We start from the raw sequence: 18,935 nt of genomic DNA, 5'->3' as shown, positions 1-18,935 counted from the left end.
AAGTTTTTCAAGGTAAATCCAAGAGTAGATCTAAAACCCTTATAGAAATGTTCAGTCCAGGGAGGTAATGAAAGAAACTTTAATTAAAAATTATTTTAGTACACTCATCATAAAGAAAAGGCTTCAGTCAAAAGGGAGGAAAAGAAAATGGAAGAATTGGATCGAATTTGTGTTCATCAGTTACGGAATCTCAAATTTAAACACTCTCCATTTCATTACTTTCCTTTTACTTTAGCTACAAAATGTTAGAAATTGGGTCATATCTCAAAGCTACACCAGTAGACTATGTGTTCACCATTTTTGTAAAGTAATTTCGGCATCAAACCCCAATTTTTTTTATTAAAAAAAATGCCCAAATTAGTTAAATAGAAAAAGATGCTAGAGGAAAATTAATCAGTATATTACCATTGGCAGTTTTATAATGGTCGGAAGCAATGCTCTAAATTTGACTTGAAGTTGTCGTCATCCCACTCCAATTGGCTCCACCATTCTGATGATCCTTCTATTGACTTAATGTTGTTGGAGGATTGAATAAAAAGAGGCAACTTCCTTATTTTATTGCAATCTAGCAAGGTAAATTCCTCCGGGTGTTCCCACATACTCTATGGCTCCCCCAAGGTTCCTAATTTTGGTAAGTCACGCAACTCTAACTTATGAACTCTTGGAACTTCTTGATACAATACAGGCATACACAGCGGAAGCAAATAACCAGGATCGAACTTGCAGGTAATATAGACAACACATAATCAAGATATTAATCTAACATAAAATTGATACTTATCTCTTGAAGCGTGACCGCGACCAAGAATCGAATCTTCAACCACGAGCACACACCATCCAGTTGATCACCATCCTTCAGTTCCACAGTCTTCTGCTGTGTAACCCGAATAATACCAAAATTTGTGAAATTCGTGTGGGCGAATTTCTATGGAAAAAGAGTAGAAACTTGTAAAACACTACACCTCCTTATGGAATAAGACCCCTATTTTATAACTACGGGTTTAGGGTTTCCCCTTTTCCAAAACCTATTGGGTCTTTATTTTCCACAAAGAAATAATATTCCATATAATTCTTTATTATTCGGGCACAGCAGGGACCGCATAATTTAATTAACGAGGCTTCCTATTACGAAATTAATTCAAGAAATCTGAATTAATCCTACCATAATAAATTACGAATTATTCCACTAAAAAATCGTAACTGCACTCCTCAGTTCAATTTCGAAATCATACACTAAAATTTATTTAACTCCCCATGTTAAGATTACAGATACCAATCAATTAAATTAAATTACTGACAATTTAATTCATTGACTAATTGAATCCTTTATATTTCTGCTTAACTTACATCATGTGACGGATACAAAATTCACCTGCAGGGTTTTCACATGAGACTTATAAGCATCCATAAAGGGGTATCATCAATCTCAAAGTCAAGACATGGATTCTATCAACTAATTATTATTTCACAAATGTAATTTATCATTATCCAATTCACCAGGAATACATAAACCCGCAATTGAGTCGTACCTTTTAATAAATCAAAATAATGAACAAATCACATTGATCATAATAATTATATCAAGATTAAGAGTATAAGTACATTAAATGAACTAGAGAATTTGTTTTATATATTCAGTACAAAAACACTTATCTCTACTTGGTCCGTTCAATACATACAAAATGTACTAGCACAAGAAGACGAAACTATACCGTTCCCATAATGAAGATACATTATATTAATCATGGGCTACAATCATACCGATGGCTTTGTCCAATTTCCATCTTAGATTGTGAACATAAATTTTATACTTATAAGAACCGACGATTTAATCTTCCGTGTATAAGCTAAACTCTATACACTAAATCATCTACTATATAAGTAAAGGACACACATACTGGTACATGATCTATTTAATTCTTTATTAAACAATGAATAAATAATTGTTCTATAATAAATATTATATCCAAACACATGGTTAATAGTATATATCCCAACAATCTCCCACTTAGACTTTTAACCATGACAATTGTTAGAATATACCATGTCTAAACGCATGGTTAATGGTATATACCCCAACAATCTCCCACTTAGACTTTTAACCATGCATTTACAACTTTCACATGTATTCCTTTTGCACGACTACCAAAAGTCTTAGCGACTAAGCTCTTTGCGAAAATTAACTTATCAAGTTGTTTTCTGATGCAACTTCGTCTAGTAGTGCTTCGTCGTAAATGACCGGTTCTGTACTAAGATCTTCAGGGATCCTATCATGAAACTCTCCAAAAAAAATGTATTTCTTTTCAGGAATCCTATCATGAAATTCTCCCAAGAATATACACCGAACCGATCTTGGTTATTATTCTCCCACTACGACTAAGTACTACTACTATTATAGTCCCACTATCATATTCCTGAGTCTTAATATTATCTTCATTGCCTTTCGGAATTGAAATATTAACGACTTCATATAGTGTTGTTTGCTCAACATCACTCCCACTACTTAAAAGTAGTGAATTTCCTTACGCCTATCAACGTTTCTCCCACTACTTAAATGCAATGGAACGTTAACCCTGACTTGTCGGTTAGATGTTCTTGAACTTCTGAATTTTTTAGATGACTCATTTGCTATTTCTTTGCTTAGTTCCTATAAAACTAGTTTACTTCTAGCAACTTGGTTTATTAAATAGTCCTTTTCTAAAATCTAGCAATAATTACCTTATTTTCTTTTAGGACAGTAAATAAATCTCTTTTCATTCCCTTTGGATATCTAATAAACATGCGTACATCAGTTCTTGATTTCCACTTATCTGTTTTCCCTTTGAACACGTGTGCTAGACAACCTCATATCCGAACATGTTGCAGATTTGGCTTACTTCCAATCCACTATTCTATGGGTATCAAAGGTACTAACTTAGAGGGAATTAAATTAAGAATGTAACTCGCAGTTTCTACGACATATCCCAAAACGAAAAAGCAAATATAAATAAGTCAATTAATCTTACCACCTTCAAAAGAGTCATATTTCTTTTCTCTTCCACACCAATCTATTGTAGAATACTTGATGTAGACAATTGAAAATGCAATCCCTTTATCTAATAAGTAACTAATGAACTCTGCAAAGAGGTACTCGCCCTACGATCAAATTGCAGTGACTTAATATATTTCCCCTGACGCTTTTCATTTTCGCCTTAAATACCTTGAAATTTTCAAAGCATTCAGAACTTACAGAACATCAAATAGATATATTCATATCATGAGTAATCTTCTATGAATGTCACAGAATACTCAAAATCACCTCTTGCCTTGAAGTTCATTATACCACACAAATCAGAATAGATTGTCTTAACTTATCATTAACTTTAGTTCCTTTTAAGAGAAAAGGTCTCCTAGTCATTTTTCCTTCTAAATAGGACTCACAAGTTGGTAGTGCCTCTACTTTCAATGAACCTCAAAAGTTCATCATTTGACCAACTTCGAAATTCTATTCAGATTAAAATGACCTAGACACAAGCGTCACAAATAAGTTCATTCAATTCACGAAAAAAAAAAAAATATTCTCTGATGGGACAGATTAACACTATTCAGTTCAGAAGAGTTATTAATTTAAAGGGTCACACATCAATGTACCACAAGAGATAAAATGTTTATCAAACTCAATAACACAAGAGTTACAAGAAAAATAAACTAATTATCCATCTCTTTTTTTGGTTAGAAACTGAAAATAAATTCTTTAGAAACTGAAAATAAATTCTTTCTAACAGAAGTTACATATAATGCATCCTTTAAATTAATGTCTTATCTCTATCAGAAGAAATTCCTGACTAGTAGTAAGTGGGCTGGATAAAATCTATTAAGAATTTGAGATATAATCATTAAATAGATCATTAGTTATGCTGAATGAATAATAAAATTCAAACCATACATCACACATATAACCATGCTTACCGAACAGTTAGATTCGATAGGGAAACTTAACAATTCATGCAAAATATATGAGTCATGCCAGATATATCACCCCATAAAGAAACAGAACCAACTCAGATGGAGAGTAAACTGCTAATTTATATTAGGTAAATATCCCATTTAATTATCCCTAGTTCCATTGAACCAACTTGTAACTCAGTTGGAGAGTCAAGACAAGCTATCAATTAACTAGGGACTAGAACACAATAATTAACCATAATGAATCTATCCGATGGGGAGGAAGACCTATGTCAACACATAAACTCATTATATCACTGCTATATACAATGGAGACCATAGAGAATGAACCCTACCACCACTGTTTGAAGAAATAAAATTTTTATTCAACAAAAAAATTCTAGAAAACAGCAAAACGACCAAAAAAAACCCATCTAAACGACCCCGGATGGCCTAAAAAGAGCCCAGTTCATGAGCAAAGCTCATGAGTAGTGCTCAGTGGGTCGTTTCCGATGAACCTACCACATTTCAAGTCAATCAGAATTCGTCAAAAATCAGAATTCAGAAACCATGACCAATTCGAAAAAGAAAAAAAAATCCTTTTTTTTTCAGCCAAAATAGAATTTAAAATAACATATACATTTGTTCAGTAGTTCTTATCACATATCATCATTAGCGTACTAATATATATGAATCAAGAACAACGAACAAAATTTTAAAATATGTTTACATAATCTCAGTGTTGCTTTCTGGAAATTAGCATGTTTACGTAGTCATTGAATGTAATATTCAAAACACACCACATAGATATCCATGCATCTTGAACAACAAATTTCAATATATGATAACAATTCATGCAACAAATACATGTGATATATTCACTCCATAAATTTAAAACCCTCACTCAAACGAAGAGTATGCTGCTAATTTAAGCCAAGTGAATATCATTATCATTATCTCTAGTTCCATTGACCCAACATGTAACTCAGATGGAGAGTTAATACAAGTTATCAATAACTAGTGATTATACCTAGTGACAACCCATAATAAATCCATCCGATGGGAAGGAAGACCTAATGTCAACACATAAATTTATTATTTCACTAGTATTTAGACATAAAAAACATAAGGAAGAATCTCTATCACCATTAGATCATAACCGAGTTATTTTTCCTTAAAATAATTTTCAAGAAATAGAAAAAATGCCTAAAACACCATCTAAACAATCCCAAATCATAACAGTGAATATTGTTTAATGGGTCATTTCCAATGAATCTATTAAATTTCAGGTTAATTAGAGTCTGCAAAATAATTCATCTCCAAAGCTATAACCAAAATCAGATTCAAAACAATTTAAGCATCTTTAAGAATTAAACAATATGACCTACATTCTTATCATATATCAATTCATATTAAATCATCATGTGTATTCATGTTCTAGATTTAACATAAATAAAACTGACATAAAGAGTAGTTTTTCATACTAGTTTTAATCGGAAAGAACAACATAAAATCCATCTAAACAGCCTCAAAGATTATTTCTTACTGGGCGTTTCTAATGAACACACCAAATTTCAGGTCAATAAGAGTTCATGAAATTCTTGATCTATATCCTTATATAATTATCCCACGAGCTCAAGGTATACATTGTGTCCCTTCTTCAAGGCAAGACACACAATGCAACACGCCTACTTTCAACAAATTGTCCTCTCGATTAATACACCTGAGAATCAAGATACTACGTTTCTGCCTTTCGGGTGACAATCTCGATATCTCTTCTCATGAATTAATTAAGTGATACTAATAACAAAAGATAAATTTTGTATCAGTATATAAAATACCACAACTAGTATACACTTATTCAAGAATAATTTTCACAATACATTGAGAATGTTCCAATAATTCAAATAAATAAACCATATTAATGGAACCTATTTATTAATCATAACTCTCAATTCATGTATTGATATAATTTCACATGTATAAAGCTATTACGAATTTTCAATGATTTCAAATAAATAGACCATTTTAATAAAAACTATTTATTAATCACAAAATTCTTAAATATGCAATATTACAATATCAATACTTGAATATATTCCGGAAAAGTTTTCACCCGAGAAGGAATTCTTGAATTTCAAAACGAACTTATCCGGTGCAAAGGTAATCAACTGATAGCATTAAATAATGAACTGCACCAAGTTACTAATATGTGTATTAAAAGAAAGCATAAAATAATGTCCACATAATTCATGGGCACTTTCTACCACAATGTACAATTGGGAGACAAAAAGGTTTCACTTAACCAAGCAACCCTTTTAACCTACTTTAAAGAAAATATACTCACTGCTGCTATCCAAATACCAGTGCAACAACATTCTTTGTAGTGTTTTTCTTTTTATCCAAAGTTAATCAAATTAACCAAAAAAAAAAAACCTTGTACATTAGGGTTTAATTAATAGTATCCATGCGGCAATACAATTGCCATTCACCGCCACCCAAATCCTCTCAGTGCTTCATAATGCAATTTACCAAGGAATTCATGTTGCAACAGCAAGGAACACTGCCGAATAAAATCCATTCATACGCACAGTAGCAGTTCTATATCACTGTTATCAACAATCAATATTTTTACAAAATTGATCTCGGATAAAAATAAACGCAGGTTACAAACTGCATATTCACGTATGTATCAAACACACATATACACAAATATATTTTAGGTTATCTATTTAGATGCAAGTAGGGCTCTTGATGCCAATTGATAGAATACAGGCATACGCAGCGGAAGCAAATAGCCAGGATCGAACTTGCAGGTAATATAGACAACACATAATCAAGATATTAATCAAACATAAAATTGATACTTATCTCTTGAAGCGTGACCGCGACCAAGAATCGAATCTTCAACCACGAGCACACACCATCCAGTTGATCACCATCCTTCAGTTCCACAGTCTTCTGCTGTGTAACCCGAATAATACCAGAATTTGTGAAATTCGTGTGGGCGAATTTCTATGGAAAAAGAGTAGAAACTTGTAAAACACTACACCTCCTTATGGAATAAGACCCCTATTTTATAACTACGGGTTTAGGGGTTTCCCCTTTTCCAAAACCTATTGGGTCTTTATTTTCCACAAAGAAATAATATTCCATATAATTCTTTATTATTCGGGCACAGCAGAGACCGCATAATTTAATTAACGAGGCTTCCTATTCCGAAATTAATTCAAGAAATCTGAATTAATCCTACCATAATAAATTACGAATTATTCCACTAAAAAATCGTAACTGCACTCCTCAGTTCAATTTCGAAATCATACACTAAAACTTATTTAACTCCCCATGTTAAGATTACAGATACCAATCAATTAAATTAAATTACTGACAATTTAATTCATTGACTAATTGAATCCTTTATATTTCTGCTTAACTTACATCATGTGACGGATACAAAATTCACCTGCAGGGTTTTCACATGAGACTTATAAGCATCCATAAAGGGGTATCATCAATCTCAAAGTCAAGACATGGATTCTATCAACTAATTATTATTTCACAAATGTAATTTGCCATTATCCAATTCACCAGGAATACATAAACCCGCAATTGAGTCGTACCTTTTAATAAATCAAAATAATGAACAAATCACATTGATCATAATAATTATATCAAGATTAAGAGTATAAGTACATTAAATGAACTAGAGAATTTGTTTTATATATTCAGTACAAAAACACTTATCTCTACTTGGTCCGTTCAATATATACAAAATGTACTAGCACAAGAAGACGAAACTATACCGTTCCCATAATGAAGATACATTATATTAATCATGGGCTACAATCATACCGATGGCTTTGTCCAATTTCCATCTTAGATTGTGAACATAAATTTTATACTTATAAGAACCGACGATTTAATCTTCCGTGTATAAGCTAAACTCTATACACTAAATCATCTACTATATAAGTAAAGGACACACATACTGGTACATGATCTATTTAATTCTTTATTAAACAATGAATAAATAATTGTTCTATAATAAATACTATATCCAAACACATGGTTAATAGTATATATCCCAACACTTCTGACCCCCTGTTTGGATGGTGGTTTCCCATACCTTAAACTTTGATCCTTCTACCAGAGGGATTCTGTGAAACAATGCTCTAAATTTGACTTGAAGTTGTCGTCATCCCACTCCAATTGGCTCCACCATTCTGATGACCCTTTTATTGCCTTAATGTTGTTGGAGGTTTGAATAGAGAGAGGCAACTTCCTTATTCCATTGGACCTCATTAAGGTAAGTTCCTCCAGGTGTTCCCACACACTCTGTGGCTCCCCAAAGGTTCCTAATTTTGGTAAGTCACGCAACTTCAACTTATGAACTCTTGGAACTTCTGAGTTGAAAAGTGTTGTCTGACTTGAGCCGCATTGCACTAACAATTCTACCAGCTGTTTACACTTTGAAATTTTAATGTCCTCCAAGTTCTTGGGTACAGAAAAAGCTCCACCAACGACAAAAAGACACGTTAAACTTTCACATTTGGATATAGACAGATAGCGTAATTTAGAAAATCTCAGACCCAGAAGTTGACTGAAATAAAAAACACTCTTTAAATTAGATACAAGAGAGAATCTGAGAATTTCCAGATTTGGCAAAGGGTCAAACTGTCCACTTCCTTCTTCCACTGGTGTGAAATCACAAGAACAATTTTCTATGTCGAGACATTTTAATCCACCAAAACTGTTGTTTGCAATCAACTGCTTGAGACCCATGCAATCGTACAAGTACAAATCTGAAGCAAACTGCAACATGCCTGAGAGCTCTCCATTACTGAAAATTTCACACTTCTGGATGCCTATCAGCCTTTCTGACTCCTTGAATTGTAATAACATTGAAGTTTCAACAACTAAAATGCAAAATCTTTTCAATCTATTCATCCAGCGGCAGTCTCTGTTGAAAACTGGTAAGCTATCCAAACCAATAGAAAGAGAAGTCAGGTATTGTAGAGATGATATCTCATCAAAAGAAGTTGGTCCAAGACAACTACCCTCCATTCTCAGTGTTTCGATGCTGGAAAATTTGAGGAAAATCCTTTGTCGACGCTCTCCAAACCAGCTGCAGGCAGATTTAATAGACTCAGATTTATCAACTTGTCCATTCCTTGCGGCAGACGATGTAACTATGTATAATCACAATCGAGCACTTGCAAATTGCAAAGATTACCAATATGTGGTAACTCTTTCAAACTGTAGCATTTTTGTAGTATCAGAGCACGAAGTTGATATAAACTACTGATAGAAGAAGGCAGTGCTCTAATATCAGTTTCACTCAGATTCAGAACTCTTAGGGCTGGAAATGCAACAAAAAATTGATGGGGAATTTCCTGAAGGCGATAATTCCTTTGCAAAAGTAAAGTTGTTGTTTCATGGAATGATGTTGTTTCTGGACATTCCATGAAGCGATCAGGTACTCGTTCAATTTTGTTGCTTATGAAAGATATTCTCTTCACAGAAGCCGACATTTTAATACGTGATATGTCAGTCAACCCACTTCCAGCTTGAATGAGATAATTGTGTTCATTCCCTGAGGAACTGGCTATCCATCTAGCAACATCACGAACCACGTCATGCATCTTCACATAATCCATCTGATGGGCTTCTTCTAGCAAGCATGCTTTTGTTAGAGTGTCAATCATTCTGCTTCCCCTATTACGGGCTTCTTCGTATGTGTAATGCTCACCAAGGAACCCCTCTGCCCACCAACAATATATGAGATCATCTGTTGGAATATCTGCTGGATATAAGGAGCAATACAAGAAACAACTTTGAATGTCACCTCTCTTTTTGTTCACATGTTTGCTTCTTTGCTCAGAGGATGATTCAACACCCTGAGATACTAAAGAATCAAAACTCAACTTGATGACCTTGTAAACTGTGACGACCCCCTTTGGGGACCCACTACTCAAGGTATTGTCTATGCCAGGGTACAGCCAGTCCGCACAGGGGCTCGCCCCATTATCCCTCTTCACGCTGCAGCGCTACGGGGTATCGAACCCGGAACCTATGGCTCCTTTACATTCCCCAAAGGGAATCGCCTTTCACCAATTGAGCTGTCCTTTTTTGTGACGACCCCCTTTGGGGACCCACTACTCAAGGTATTGTCTATGCCAGGGTACAGCCAGTCCGCACAGGGGCTCGCCCCATTATCCCTCTTCACGCTGCAGCGCTACGGGGTATCGAACCCGGAACCTCTGGCTCCTTTACATTCCCCAAAGGGAATCGCCTTTCACTAATTGAGCTGCAATAATGGGGCGAGCCCCTGTGCGGACTGGCTGTACCCTGGCATAGACAATACCTTGAGTAGTGGGTCCCCAAAGGGGGTCGTCACATAAACCTTATCTTCTACAACTTTGTCATGAGGTTCGGACATTTTAAGTGATTTCAAAACATCTTCCCAGAGCACGATCCTGTTCTCCCCTCTCATAGATGCTCCGATAACAGTGATTGCTAAAGGTAAACCATCACACTCTCTTGCAATTTTCTTTGCGAATGGATGAATATGCTCCAGATTGACATTATCACCGGCATGTTTGACAAAAAGTTGCCAAGATTCATCCTCATCCAATGTAGAAACATTCATTTCGGTGTTTGTTTTCATTTGCTTACAAACACTAAAAAAATGAGAAGTTATAATAACCTTGCTTTTTGCGGTATCTTCAGGTGGGGGTATACCTACATGATCCAAATTTATAACTTCCCAAACATCATCTAGTATGAGAAGGAAACTCTCTTCTTGCTTGAGCCTTTGATTGATTTTGCTGGCAGTGCTTACTACACTTCCCTTGTTATCTACCTTCAGCTTCAATCTCTCGGCAATTTGTGCTTGAACGTCTCTTATATCTATTGGCGATTTGGGCACTGAAACCCATACCACAACACCAAAATGCAGTTTGGATCTTGACTTATCAATCTTTAGGAGCTCATTGTTCAGATTTTTCACCAAAGTAGTTTTCCCAATTCCTCCCGCACCCCACACACCGATGATGCATACCTGAAAGGATTCAAATACCCAAAAGAATAATTAACCCACAAGTGAAAGATTTAACAATGACTATATAGAAGAAAATTAACAAACTTGAGAAAGAACGAGGTAGGAGGGTTTGATCACTCATTAATAATCTCCACTTAACCTCCTCAAGAAAAGAGGTCATAACACCCATATATAAAAAAGTACAAATCCACTTTGACTAACATCATTTTGACTACAAAACCTTAACTTAAGAGTTACTTACTTAAATGATCTAAATCTCAGAAATAACACATAAGTAACTTCTGAGTTTTTTGTAGCAATAAAATCATCCAATTTAATCCATCTTTCCAAGAAAGTCATTTTAACTGAAAATCTACTTTGCAGTGCCCAAAAGATGACATAGCATGCCACACCACCCACTAAACTTTCGAATTTCTCAAATGTTCATCCAACTTATGACTTTCTGTGAAACTTGTGTTAAGTTTGACGATTTTAAGCAAAAGTGACTTTATTGTGTTATTTTCATAACTCGGATGAACATTTAAGTAACTCCGTGAATTAGTTAAATTAGCAACTACCAAATTCTAAATAAATTAGGATTACTAATGTTGATTTAATTCCAATAATACCTCATCATCTTCTAATAGTTGTTGGATTTTGTGGAGATTTTTTGTTGCTGCTGACTGGCCTTCTAGTGATGGTCCCGGGATGAGCTCAACTCTACATTCTCCCTTCAAATTGGAAGGAAAGTTTTTTCCCGTCTCTATAAGGGGGCAGATTTGATCTTGGATGTTCTGTACTTGAGTGGAGACTTCCGAGCGAAGGCTGCAATTTGGACAACATTTATATGCAAGCCTCTTCGCCGCTGCAATGCTTTCTTGCATCGATTCCCATTCATTCTCCAGCTTCTCAACATCTTCGAGCCACTTAAGAACATCTGGTTTTGGTATATATCCTTCTCTCTCAACTCCTTCGACCTTTCCTTTGATATCATCTCTAAACTTTGTTAGCTTCTCCATTTCCTTCCTTAAAGTTCCAACATTTGATGAGAAACAGGCGATATTTTCAATCTTAGGATAGATGCATTTAGATACAAACTTTCCCACCTCAACAACAACGTTAACGAGTATTTCCATTGAACAATTCTTGATGTAAAAGAAAAAAAAAAGTGTTTCTGATCAGAATTCTAATGATGCTCTCAAAGATGATCAATGAAGCTAAACTGACTCTCTTCATTATTTATAGCAGAATTTTGAGAGCAAAAAGAAAAGGGAAAAAGAAGGCAAATACAATTACTTTAATCGACGAAGCAAACATATAGGAAGGAAAAGAATAAATGGAATGTCCCCAGCAAGAGAATTGGCAGTACTTTTGCAAATTCTTTATTCTTGAGACAAGAGTGGAGCAATGGCTTTTCCGAAATATATGCGTTCCTTCGTGAAAAATGCTTGTAGTTCTTTTTTTTTTTTTATTCTGAAGTAACACAAGAATCTGTCTTGTTACTGTTATCCCTGAATTTTCACCGGAGTTGGTACCTTATTTTTCAGGTCCTATTATTTCCCTAAACTTATTTAAAATGAAATAATTATCATCCTAAGTGCTGATATGGCAAGAAGCGCTGAAAGTGACAAGGAGAGTATATTTCACACTTTTTAGGAGAGTGAAAAGCATAAAATCTAACTCGTGTCATTTTTAATTGGGTATTTCACATTTAATTATACCTAATTAATTATCCTTAAAGCTTAATTTTCTTTCTGAACTGATTTTTTTTTATATGTGCAAAATTGATTTTTTTCTATATATGAAAAAGAAATCTAGTTTTCCAGATTTAGTTTTAAAAAAGGGGGTTTTCCACATTTTAAAAAATAATTAGTTTCATATTTTTATAAAAATTCAGTTTTTTTCACATTTTGACAAGAAAAAACACTTTTAAAGATTTTTTTTAAAAATAATCAAGATTTTATTTTAAAAATAAAAGTGTCCTTAAAAAAATGAAATCAAGAAAATCTAGATTTTTTAATACATTTTTTTGTTTAAAAAAAATCCAGTTTTTCATATTTTTACAAAAATCCATTTTTCCATATTTAAAAAAAACATATTTTGAGGTTTTTTTTTTTCAAAAAATAGGTTTAAAAAAAAAATCAAATTTTCAGATTTTTTTAAATATCTACTTTTCATTTTTTTTAAGGAAAATTCAATTTTTCAGTTTTTTTTTTAAATTGCCATGTAAGCAAAAAAATTAAAAAAAATAGAAAAAATAAAGATACATGTGGCAAGAAAAGTGTATGTCACTCTCTCATAGGAGAGTTGTTATCCAGTTTCAGGGTGGTAACTAGTCCGTTTTAAAAAGTTCAGAAATAATAAGACCCTCGAAAAGCTAAGGTCTGTTTTGTCCTGTTCAAAAAGAGGATAATAATGTCTTATCCGTACGTTGAACAATTATTTTTCCTTCTATATTAACCAGTTGGCGTGAACATTATGAGTCAGTTCGGGTATTTAACAAAAAAGAAAAAGTGAAAAAGGAAGGTGAATAGAATATAAAGAAAAGAGAAGGCAAAGATAAATACTGAATTGACAAAGCAAACATAAAGGAAGGAAAACCAGAAAAGGAATGTCAATAGCAAGAGATAAGATTAGATAAATGATACGATAAGCACTACTTTTGCTTAGTTTCCACATGATCCACACAAAAGTCTCAATGAGTCCCCACGCAGAACGAAACCACTAAGATGCCTTTGCACTGGTGAGTGTCTTTCAATGTCTAACACAGATTCTCTATTTTCCAAAACCATCTATTCAATGGAATAAATTGTAAACAATTGTTAATTAAATTAGACATATAGGGTTCAGAATGATATAAGACCCTGTTTATTGTTATACCCAAATTATTAGATTCACAAAAGTGCCAAGTAAGATATATTTCTAAAAAAAAAAAAGAATCATATCAGAAGAAAAAAAAAAAGCAATATTCATCACCTGTCCTAATTTAGAAGTTTCAATCTTCCATGAAAGAAGAGCAACAGCTCCAGCAGCCATGAACTTCACCAGCTTTGCTCACAGTCACAATGTTATGCATTAATGATTAACCCAACTGTATTCAATCTTTCCAAAAGACATGCTAACATGGAAAAAAGATCAATCAACAGGAGACACATGTACAACAACAAAAGAAAAAGAGAAAAGAATCTTACTTTAAAAGAAGGTGCTAGTTGTTGAAAAAATAACCAAATAAGTTTTGCTAATTGCTTTAATTTTAGCTAGTGAATAAACGAATTAGTTGCTTTAATTTCAACTATGGTGATGATTTAGGTAGGAAAAGAAAATAACTGATAGTTGATGTGTGTTTTAATACGTAGATGGTGATAGTTTAGGTAGGAAAAGGGGAACAACGGCTAGATGAGGTACGTTTTAATACATAGATTGTGATAGTTCAGGTAGGAAAAGAAAACAATTGATAGTTGGTTTTGTGAAACTAGCGAAAAAGTGATGGCTCCGATGTGTTTTTGACCATTATTTCTTTAATTTTAGCAATAGTATACTTCAACAACCAATTTGGGAGAAAACATTGCATGAAATTGGAAAAGGAAATGAGGAGATCTATCTTTTTTCATTTATCCCTCAATCTTTTGTCTTTTGAGCATGTTATACATGCACGATGTACTTGAATGAAACAAAATAATATAGAAAAATGCAATAGATTCTGCTTACATAATACTCTCTCTCTAAACCTTAATTTTAGTTACCTTGTGCAAGAAAAGTTAATATATTGAAGCTCAATATAATGGGGGGATTGGGAGATTGCTCTTACAGTTATGTGATATTCTTAAGTCTTTGTTGTTTTGGTTGCTGTTATATGGAACCAAGCTAAATTTTCCTATGCTTTATCAAACATATATGCGTGCTGCTCCTATTGGTGTGGATTAGTTTCGGTCTCTTTCAATGGCGAGCACTTCGCTTTTGTTCTCGAATTCCGTCGTCTGACCAATAGTGTATTTCTTGTGCCTTGTAGTACCGATAGGGAAACTCTTCTATTGGATTTTTGAGAAATTAGAAGAACGTTTAGGAGACACGGTTCTGGAGAACAAGTGTAGAACCTGGTCTATACAATCTGAGGAGAAAGGTGAACGGGGCATTTCGGTAAACACGACAAATTCCACCCATGCTTCCCCTATAATTCTTACTACTAATAATTACACGCTGAATTTTCCATGGAAATTTTTCCATCGAAAAACAAATTGTCCGGCTTACTAAAGAAAGGGGATGCATTCTTGGCTATTTCCACTTCTGCTTAATATCAGAAATATGATACTTCCGATGGAATGTCTGTCGGAAAAGATTCCAACAGCCTACATCTCAGGTTTCAATCAGAAATTCGCATATTTAATTTTTAATAGTGTCTGTTAAGGAAAAATCATCATGATGTGTTACCATGGAGGTTTCTGTTTCTTTTTTTTTTTTGCTTGTAAGTTTGTGTCTGTATCTTTCTTCTGAGATAAAACATATTCTCGGACTTGATTCAATCAACTCCATCTTCACCAAAGTAAGCTTAATCACCCATTCTTCTTGCATCTGGCCCTTTCTGCTTTTACTAGCTTCTTCTTCCTGCTGCTCTGTACTGGCTCATCTTTGCATATCTGAAGCATATCTAACCTCTGAAGATCATGTCTTATTTATTTCATGTATCAAGAGTACACAGTGGAACATCCTTATAGACCTGGTCCATCTATCCTTGGCTTGCTCTGATCTGTTTGCTTATGTCGTTGATCTATTTACTGAACTTGGCACTGTGTTGGAACACGTTTGCAAACCTGGTTCGCATGTACAGTGTTTTGCTTGTCTGCAACTGTTTAGTTAAGATCCCATAGAACATATCCCATACGTGGTTCATTCACTTCGTCTGCTTCTAGAGCCACTACACCAAAAGAAGCTTTTGGTGACAATAAATTTTCCTTTTAGCGGCACTACCTATTGCCACAAAAACATTTACTGGCAAATGATTAAATGCCATTAGATCCAGAGTCGTTAATGCCTTTAGCAGCATTTATGTAGAGTGCTGTAAAGACCCATATTATTGTTGCCTAAAAGTAATTACTTTTAGCGGCATTTATTTAGTGGCAATTGCTATTGCCAGTAAAGCCAACATGTTTTAGTGGCAATTATTATGTCAGCTAAAATTGACCATAAATTTACCAGCTTAATCCACATATATAATCAATCACTCTTTTATAACATCAAAAATAAGAATCACACGAGAAATCAATTTGAAGGTAGCAATAGAAGTATTACCAAATTTGAAATGTCATTCACTTAAAACAAGAATAACCAACTCAATACATACATTTTCTTATCTTCTAGCAGTCAACAAAAAGAATGCGTTCAACAATCAAAGTTCCAGTACGAAACCTAGAAAAAAACTGTTGTTTGTTCACAAACTCAAGATAGATAATGTAAAAGGAGTTGATGGAGGTACAACATGTTCTCCCTTTCTTACTGCACCATTTATGAGTATAGTACAGGCTTTTTGCAAGGATACAATTCTGAAAGAACAACAAACCCACATTATCACTTGAAGAGCTGAACAAATACCTTTTCAGCAAGCTCAAGAGTAGAAATATTTACCTGTCAACCAACTGTAAGATTGAATCTCTCGACTGTGGATTACTGTTCAATTACAAGTTACAAGTTACAGTATCATATCCTAAGTATTTAACATAACACTTGCAGAGGAGTCTCGCAAATTCTGAATTCACATTTATGCTATGGTAGAATATAGGAACTGGCAAGTCAAGTGCGACTAACTTTGTAAAGTTCATTCATATCTTCTTAGGATCTGGTGATGCTGCTTTAGCACATTTTTATTGGTAGATTGATATCCATTTGATTATTCTGTCAACTGATATCTTATGTCATGGCATTGTGGCAGTTTGTATCCTTGGCTGCATATTCTACCTAAATATCTTTCTTAGAACTCGTATTTGCTCAGTAAATGCAAAGTGAGTGCTAAAACAAGGCGATAGGAATAGAGTCTAACCAATTAAGCCTTGTTTATGCTTGTTAAGTCTATACTTTTAGCTTAGTTAGCAGTTCTTGAATACATACTGTTTGAGTAGCTGAAGTTAATGCTATATTTAATAGATTGGCAGTGAAGTAGTTCTTTCATCTCCAATTTTTTTCAGGGGTGCCAGTTTGAAAAAGGTAATGAAACTGTGGAACAGGGACCAAACCAAGTAGTTAATCCACAAAATCAAACAAGTATTCCCTAACCTTTGCTTTATCAGAAAGCCAATACGAGAGGAGGCCAGTCCATTGATCCTTTGGTATGTGGTTTGGTCTATTTTTCATCAAGGCATCTATAGTCTTACAAACTCTTCTCCAAGTACAGGGATTGAGAACTTTCTCTGAAAAGATAAAGCAGCGTTTACAAGACAATATCATGTATAAAAAGAAAAGATACATGCTCAGAATAATAATTTCATACCCTCACAAAAATCACCTCATGTTGAATTTTCACGAAATCCCAAAGGGCAAATGTTCTTAGGCTAGGGAATTTATCTTACCATCAAACCTAAGAAGTTGAGATACCGATAGTGGGAAGCTGCGACCATCAAGAGCAAATTTGCCAGCAAAACAGGAATGAAACCAAGAGCTACCAAAACAGGGGAGAGAAAGTAATGTATGACTGCCACAGAAAGAAAACCATCAGTAGCCGTCAATATACAGTGTTTGAAGATAAGCAAAGAATACATTTCATCTAAAAACTGCCCTTATCATAAAGCAAAACAAACATAGGGAAGAAAGAGTTGCAACGGACATCAAATGCATACAACCTTCATGAGAGACAAGAAAGTATGTTAGTAAGAAAGTTCATAAATGAAAGTGAAATTTCATTAACCTTAGATTTGATATGGATAGGTTCTGAACTTTTCAATTCTACGCGCTGTTCCATGGCATGACTATTCGGAGCTTCCTCTCGAAGGTAACCTGCAAGGACAATGAAAGCATAATGTTAATCCAACAGCAAAAGTAAGCCAAACAATTTTTTCCTTTCTTGTTAGATTGCCACTCCATGAATTTCTAGTTTGGAAAAGCACAGCTAGAGATAGCACAAGTAGCATGTAGTTGTAGTGATGATCCGGTGACCCCCTATGTTTGGAATTTAAGAAATTTCTGACTCCTTTATATAGTTCCCCACAGAAAGATCTGACTGCAAGTCTAACCAACTGAGACACAGATGGAAAGTCTATTGGTTCTTTTGTTAGCTCCGTAGTTAATTTGATCCAAATAGGTAGAAGATGGGCATTTTCAAGCCATTTTCAACACATTAAGGGTATCCAATAGGTGGAAGGAGGGGCAAATTTGAGCCATTTTTAATACGCTAAGGGCATTTTGACCCTTTTCCGTTCTTAATATTACATTAGAACCAATAGAGATACATCAAGGATGCACACATTATGTTCAATTGAGATTAGCAAGGCCTTAATTACCTGTTTCATTTTTGTTCAGTTACTGTACTAATATAGGCTTTTGTTCAGTACTTTAAAGACAATGATAAAATGTCAGTAGTAAATAAGTCTTTTCCAGACGTGCTGTACAAGTACCAAGGATATAATATTGTATTTATGCTTCAATATTTGTTCCATCAGTAATTCAATTAGTGAATAATGAATGTGATTTGAGCAATTAGTGAATCAAGACGATAATGAAGTAGATAATAGGGAAGTTAATTATACTTTTCACTGTGTGAAATTTTATCAAACGCCAAAACAGCTCCTTGAAATTTTCCTCTTAGAGCAAACATAGCAAACAATATAGTATAAGCAAATATATCGTAATCAAACCCAGTCTCCTATGATTATCAAATACCATCAAATTAACATACAACCCGAAATACAACCAAAAAAAACCTCAAAATCCACAACAATACTACGCAATACTACGCAATTATATATATTGTCAGTACACAGTAAAACTT

The 18,935-nt window shown here is 34.2% G+C and overlaps 1 pseudogene; it reads right to left on the bottom strand.

Moving 5' to 3' along the window:
- Positions 1-7,913: 7,913 nt before the first annotated feature.
- Positions 7,914-12,690, bottom strand: LOC132625700 (disease resistance protein At4g27190-like; annotated as a pseudogene).
- Positions 12,691-18,935: the final 6,245 nt, after the last annotated feature.

The sequence above is a fragment of the Lycium barbarum genome, unplaced genomic scaffold, assembly GCF_019175385.1.
Source record: "Lycium barbarum isolate Lr01 unplaced genomic scaffold, ASM1917538v2 unchr_scaffold_33, whole genome shotgun sequence".
Lineage (NCBI taxonomy): Eukaryota > Viridiplantae > Streptophyta > Magnoliopsida > Solanales > Solanaceae > Lycium > Lycium barbarum.
This window is presented reverse-complemented; position numbering and strand designations above follow the sequence as displayed.